Consider the following 6,000-nt stretch of genomic DNA (forward strand, 5'->3'; position numbering starts at 1 on the left):
GCAGTGTGGCACCGAGATCATCGATCTACTCGACATGGGAATAAAGGGTTACGATGACTCGTGGACAAAAGGAACGAAGCTACAACCAAAGATCTCTGCAATCTTGTGGTTGCTTCTATGTGCCAGATAGGCAGCCTCTGGAATTTTAATCAGGCAAAAGACACCTGAGGATTTTCATCTGCTGTATCATTCCATTTTTTAATCTAAGCACATTAGCATCGATTCATACATTCCAGGTCTGAGTTGGATGACTAAATCAAGAAGCTTAATGACTATAAAAATCATATGTATTTGGAGTCATCTAGCTCAGCCCTCTCAACTTATAAACACTGAATAATTAGATTGTTTTGCCATCCTTCATCTGATTATTTCAGTATAACCGTTGGAATTATTCACCCTTATTAGAGCTCTGTGGGGGACTTCCCTGGCAGTCCAGTGGTTAAGACTCCACACTGCCACTGCTGGGAGCACAGGTTCAGTCCCTGGTCAGGGAATTAAGATCTTGCCACAGCAAAATTAAAAAAAAAAAAAAAAAAAAAAAGCTCCATGTAGCTATACACAAGTCTTATAAGCACTTAGATTTTGCTTAAGAACACCATTAGAGGGTTGGCCAGCTAAGTGACAATTTTTTTTCTTTTTGTTCAGTCGCTAAGTCATGTTCGACTCTTTTACAACCCCATGGACTACACTGCCAGGCTCCTCTGTCCATGGGATTTCCCAGGCAAGAACACTGGAGTGTGTTGCCATTTCCTTCTCCAGGGGATCTTCCTGACACAGGTATCAAACCCACTGTTTGCTACATTGGCAGGTGGATTTTTCATGGCTGAGCCACCAGGGAAACCGAGTAACATTTCAGTGAAAATGTATTATCTGTCTGGCCCAAACCTTCCGTGTAAGAAGGAACTTTGACATCTATACACACTTCTGTTTCCATAGAGCTGGCCCCTAGGGGAAGGCCTAAAGACAATATCTACTTTCCTTTAAGTACTGAGCATAGCAGAAAGATAAGAAATCCAGCAGAATTTACCTATTATTTAGTAAACCCTTGTGTAATGTTTACTGGGTGTTTTACAATACTAATTCCCATAGCAACTATCATTCTCTTCTATTTTACAAATAAACAGGCACAGAGCCTGAGTGGTACATGGAATAGATATTTAAATGCAGGCAGTATGGCTTCATCTTCATCAAGAGGCTTTTTAGTTCCTCTTCACTTTCTGCCATAAGGGTAGTGTCATCTGCATATCTGAGTTTATTGATATTTCTCCGGCAATCTTGATTCCAGCTTGTGCTTCTTCCAGCCCAGCATTTATCATGATGTACTCTGCATATAAGTTAAATAAGCAGGGTGACAATATACAGCCTTGACGTACTCCTTTTCCTATTTGGAACCAGTCTGTGAAGAAAGCTGAGCGCCAAAGAATTGATGCTTTTGAACTGTGATGTTGGAGAAGACTCTTGAGAGTCCCTTGGACTGCAGGGAGATCCAACCAGTCCATTCTGAAGGAGATCAGCCCTGGGATTTCTTTGGAAGGAATGATGCTAAAGCTGAAACTCCAGTACTTTGGCCACCTCATGCGAAGAGTTGACTCATTGGAAAAGACTCTGATGCTGGGAGGGATTGGGGGCAGGAGGAGAAGGGGAAGACAGAGGATGAGATGGCTGGATGGCATCACTGCCTCGATGGACATGAGTCTGAGTGAACTCCGGGAGTTGGTGATGGACAGGGAGGCCTGGCGTGCTGCGATTCATGGGGTCGCAAAGAGTCGGACACGACTGAGCAACTGAACTGAACTGAAATGAACTGAGTGTGGCTTCAGGGTCCATGCTTATCCACTGTCCTCCACTGGCTCTTGCTAACCCGGAAGCAAAGCACAGGGGAAATACGGAACCCAAGCTAGGGAAACGGGCCCAGTGGAAAGTGCACAAGCCCTGGGTTCCCAGTTTGGCTCTGCCCTGTTTGAAGACAAAGGGTCCAATTTTGAATGTGTAAAGTGTTCATAGTTCCCTCAGTGGTCATTTGGAAAATAAAAGTAAATGAGATCACATAGGAGAAGTCATGCATCCCACAGTGGACACGCTAAAAGCATCTCTTTAAGCCGTCACCTAGCTACAAACCCCTTCTTAAAATTGCTGTTTCATCTCATCCCATTTAAGCCCTTAGGATAAGAAAATACATGGCAGCCCTTTCAGTACATTCAGTAAAACATAACTACAAACCATGATATTACTTATTTATGGAATCCAAAATATAAATTAGTGAATAAAACAAAAAGGAAACAGACTCACAGATATGGAAGATAAACTAGTGATTATCTCAGAGGAGAGAGAAGGGGGGAGAGAAGATAGGAGTAGGGGGAATACAAACTACCATGTATGACATAAATGCAAATTTTAAAAAAAGTCTAAGGTGAAAGTTCCATGGCAGAGACTCCTAGAAAACAGTAAAGGATAATAAAGGTCTAGTGAAATCATTATAAAAAAAGGGAGAAAGAAATGAGCTATGAGGATATATTGTATACCACAGGGAATGTAGCTAATATTTTATAATAACTACAAATGGAATGTAATCTTTTAAAAATTGTGACTTGCTAGTTGTACACCCGAAACTTGTATATAATATTGTACATCAGTGATACCTCAATAATAAATATTAATAAATAACTTGAATAAACCTAAAAAATATTCCATAACCAAAACCACTAAAAGTTACCAGTTTCACTTACTGGAATTATAGAAACAATTAGTAATTTTATAATTATTTTATTCCTGTTACTAAAGAAAACAGGTCTTGAATTCTGTCCTTGATTTTTTTTTTTAACAATATGTACAAAGTTAAGATGCCCCTAATATAAGTCAGTCTGACGTGCTGGTATTCCACTTGCTGCCAAAGAATAAGAAAGAGAGTGTGTGAAAGAGCAAACTACCATAAAAGAAAGTCAGTGCAGAAACTTCCAAACTCTGCCAGCAGTTGCAGTTGCTATGGTGTTTCCATGCGAGCAACCACAAATGAAGCTGAAATGTTAACTTCAGCAAGTTTCAAAAAAATACTACTGATAGTTTATTTATTTATTTTTTTACAGGTTTATTCCTGACCCAAGAGCATCCAGGGAACACTCATGAAGAAATGAGCATGTATATTAACTATAGTTCTAAAAAAAATAATTAAATAATACAGCTCTATGTACAGTTGTGATAAAAATAATGTACAGTTGATTTCTTTCTTTTTTATTAATTTTAAAAATAGGTACATATTATACAGATAAATGATACCTAAATTTGAGTAAAGACAAAAAAGAAATCAACTGTACATTATTTTTTATCACAACTATACATTAAGAGCTGTATTTGCAAAATACATAAGCATGGCATAAATCCACACAAACAAGAGAACTTAACTGATTTTGGAAGACAGAAAGCTGACAGAGAAGATTAGCAGGGGAAACACTGATACCTAAGTGCCTGCAGAGAGTGATTCCACCAAGAAATGAGTAATGACATCTATAACTCTAGAACTGCTCAGAAACTGGAGGCCTTGATACTTCAGAAAAGCGAGAGGAGAGGAAAAAAGAGATTGGCTAAAACTGTATATAACAAGGCAATTAGGTCCCAGGTATGCTCCTCTGCCTAGAGCAATGAGTGACCATCGCATCCCACCCCCTAGAGGAGAACAGGTGTTTATTCTTTGGAGAGATTGAATCCAACAACCTCTGGACCTGGGACCATTAGGCACCATGGGAAGTGGGAATGAGGTATGAGACAGAAAATATGGCCATCAAATTAAACCCTCAAGTCAACAGTGAGACCCTAAACCACTTATTTCCAATTTCCACCACCAAATATTTATCTGAATATATCCCTTTCTTCCCCCACTGGGAGGAGTTGGGGAATCCAGTTTTTCTTCTGGTAAAATTAAATGACCTCAGATATGGAAAAGGCAAAACAGTAGAGAGTAAACAGACCAGTGGTTGCAAGGGGCTGGAGAAGAGGACTGAGTAAGGGAAGCACTGAGAAGTTTTTAGGGCAGTGAAGCTCTTCTGTGTGATCTGTAATGGTAAGTACATGACACAAGGGTGCTCGGGGCTGGTGCACCGGGATGACCCAGAGGGATGCGATGGGGAGGGAGCTGGGAGGGGGCTGCAGGATGGGGAAAAATAAAAAAAATAAAATAAAACAAAAAAAATACATTTGTCAAAATCCATACAACTTTATAGCATGAAGAGTGAATTTAATGTATGTGAATCTAAGAGAATACTTAGGAGATGATGGATGTAATGGGAATGACAAAATAACACTATTATAAATGTATAAATAGCCTCCCTGAAGGGGATGGGAAGAAAAGACACTGACCTGAGTAACTTTGGAAATGAGTGAGTCCTATGGTTGGTAAAGTTGCTTTCCCCAAGAGCATGACTTAATAATTCTGGAATCATACATGTACAGTCATCTCTTAGTATCTGTGGGGGATTAGTTCCATGACCCCTCAAAAATACCCAGGAGACTTACCCGATACCATTCACAAAAATGAACTCAAAATCAATACCTGAAGCCATAAAACTCCCAGAAGAAAACATAGGGGAAAAGATCCTTGACATTGGTCCGGGCAGTGATTTCCTAGATTAGTCACTAAAACACAGGAAACAAAAACTAAAATAAACAAGTGGGACTACATTAAACTAAACAGCTTCTGAATAGCAAAGGAAACAATCAATAAATTGAAAAGACAACCTATAGAATGGGAGAAAATATTCATAAACTATGTATCTGATAAAGCACTAATAACCAAAATATATAAAGAACTCATGCAATTCAACAGCAAAAAAAGAAAATAATCTAATAAAAAATGGGCAAAGGACCTGAATAGGCATTTTTCCAAAGGAGACATACAAATGTCCAACAGATCTATGAAAACATGGCCAATATCACTAATCATCAGTGATATGCAAACCAAAACCACAGTGAGATTTCATCTCACACCTGTCAGGATGGCTTTTTGAAAAAGACAAGAGATAACAACATTGGTGAGGATATGGAAAAAAGGAGAGCCTTGTGCATGGTTGGTGGGATTATAAATTGAGACAACCATTATAATGGAAAACAGTATGGCAGTTTCTCAAAAAAACTAAAAACTGAACTACCATATGATCCAACAATCCCATTCCTGGGTATTCATCCAAAGGGATTGAAATCAGTATCTCGAAAGCATATCTGCACACCCAGTTCATTGTATCTTTACTCACAATAGCCAAGATATGAAAACAGTCTAAGTGTCGGTCAGCAGTTGAATGTATAAAGAAGATGTGGTATATTTATACAACAGAATATTATATGGCCATGCTGCTGCTGCTGCTGCTAAGTCGCTTCATTCGTGTCTGACTCTGTGCGACGCCAGAGACGGAAGCCCACCAGGCTCCCCTGTCCTTGGGATTCTCCAGGCAAGAACACTGGAGTGGGTTGCCATTTCCTTCTCCAATGCATGAAAGTGAAAAGTGAAAGTAACGTTGCTCAGTTGTGTCCAACTCTTTGCGACCCCATGGACTGAAGCCCACCAGGGTCCTCCATCCATGGGAGTTTCCAGGCAAGAGTACTGGAGTGGGGTGCCATTGCCTTCTCCACAATCAATCTGCATCAAAACCCAAAGCATTACCCATGTAAACAGAGCTTCCTATTAGCTTGCTGCTACTGCTAAGTCACTTCAGTCGTGTCCAACTCTGTGTGATCCCACAGACGGCAGCCACCAGGCTCCCCCGTCCCTGGGATTCTCCAGGCAAGAACACTGGAGTGGGTTGCCATTTCCTTCTCCAATGCATGAAAGTGAAAAGTGAAAGGGAAGTTGCTCAGTCGTGTCCGACTCTTAGCGACCCCATGGACTGCAGCCTACCAAGCTCCTCCATCCATGGGATTTTCCAGGCAAAGTACTGGAGTGGGGTGCCATTGCCTATTAGCTTAATTTACTTTTAAATAGGAACATAGCCAAAGACTACTAGACACTCAAGACAA

Source organism: Bos grunniens, chromosome 28 (assembly GCF_055505025.1).
Source record: "Bos grunniens cultivar Pamir isolate PY7600 chromosome 28, Bosgru_T2T1.0, whole genome shotgun sequence".
Taxonomy (NCBI): Eukaryota; Metazoa; Chordata; class Mammalia; order Artiodactyla; family Bovidae; genus Bos; species Bos grunniens.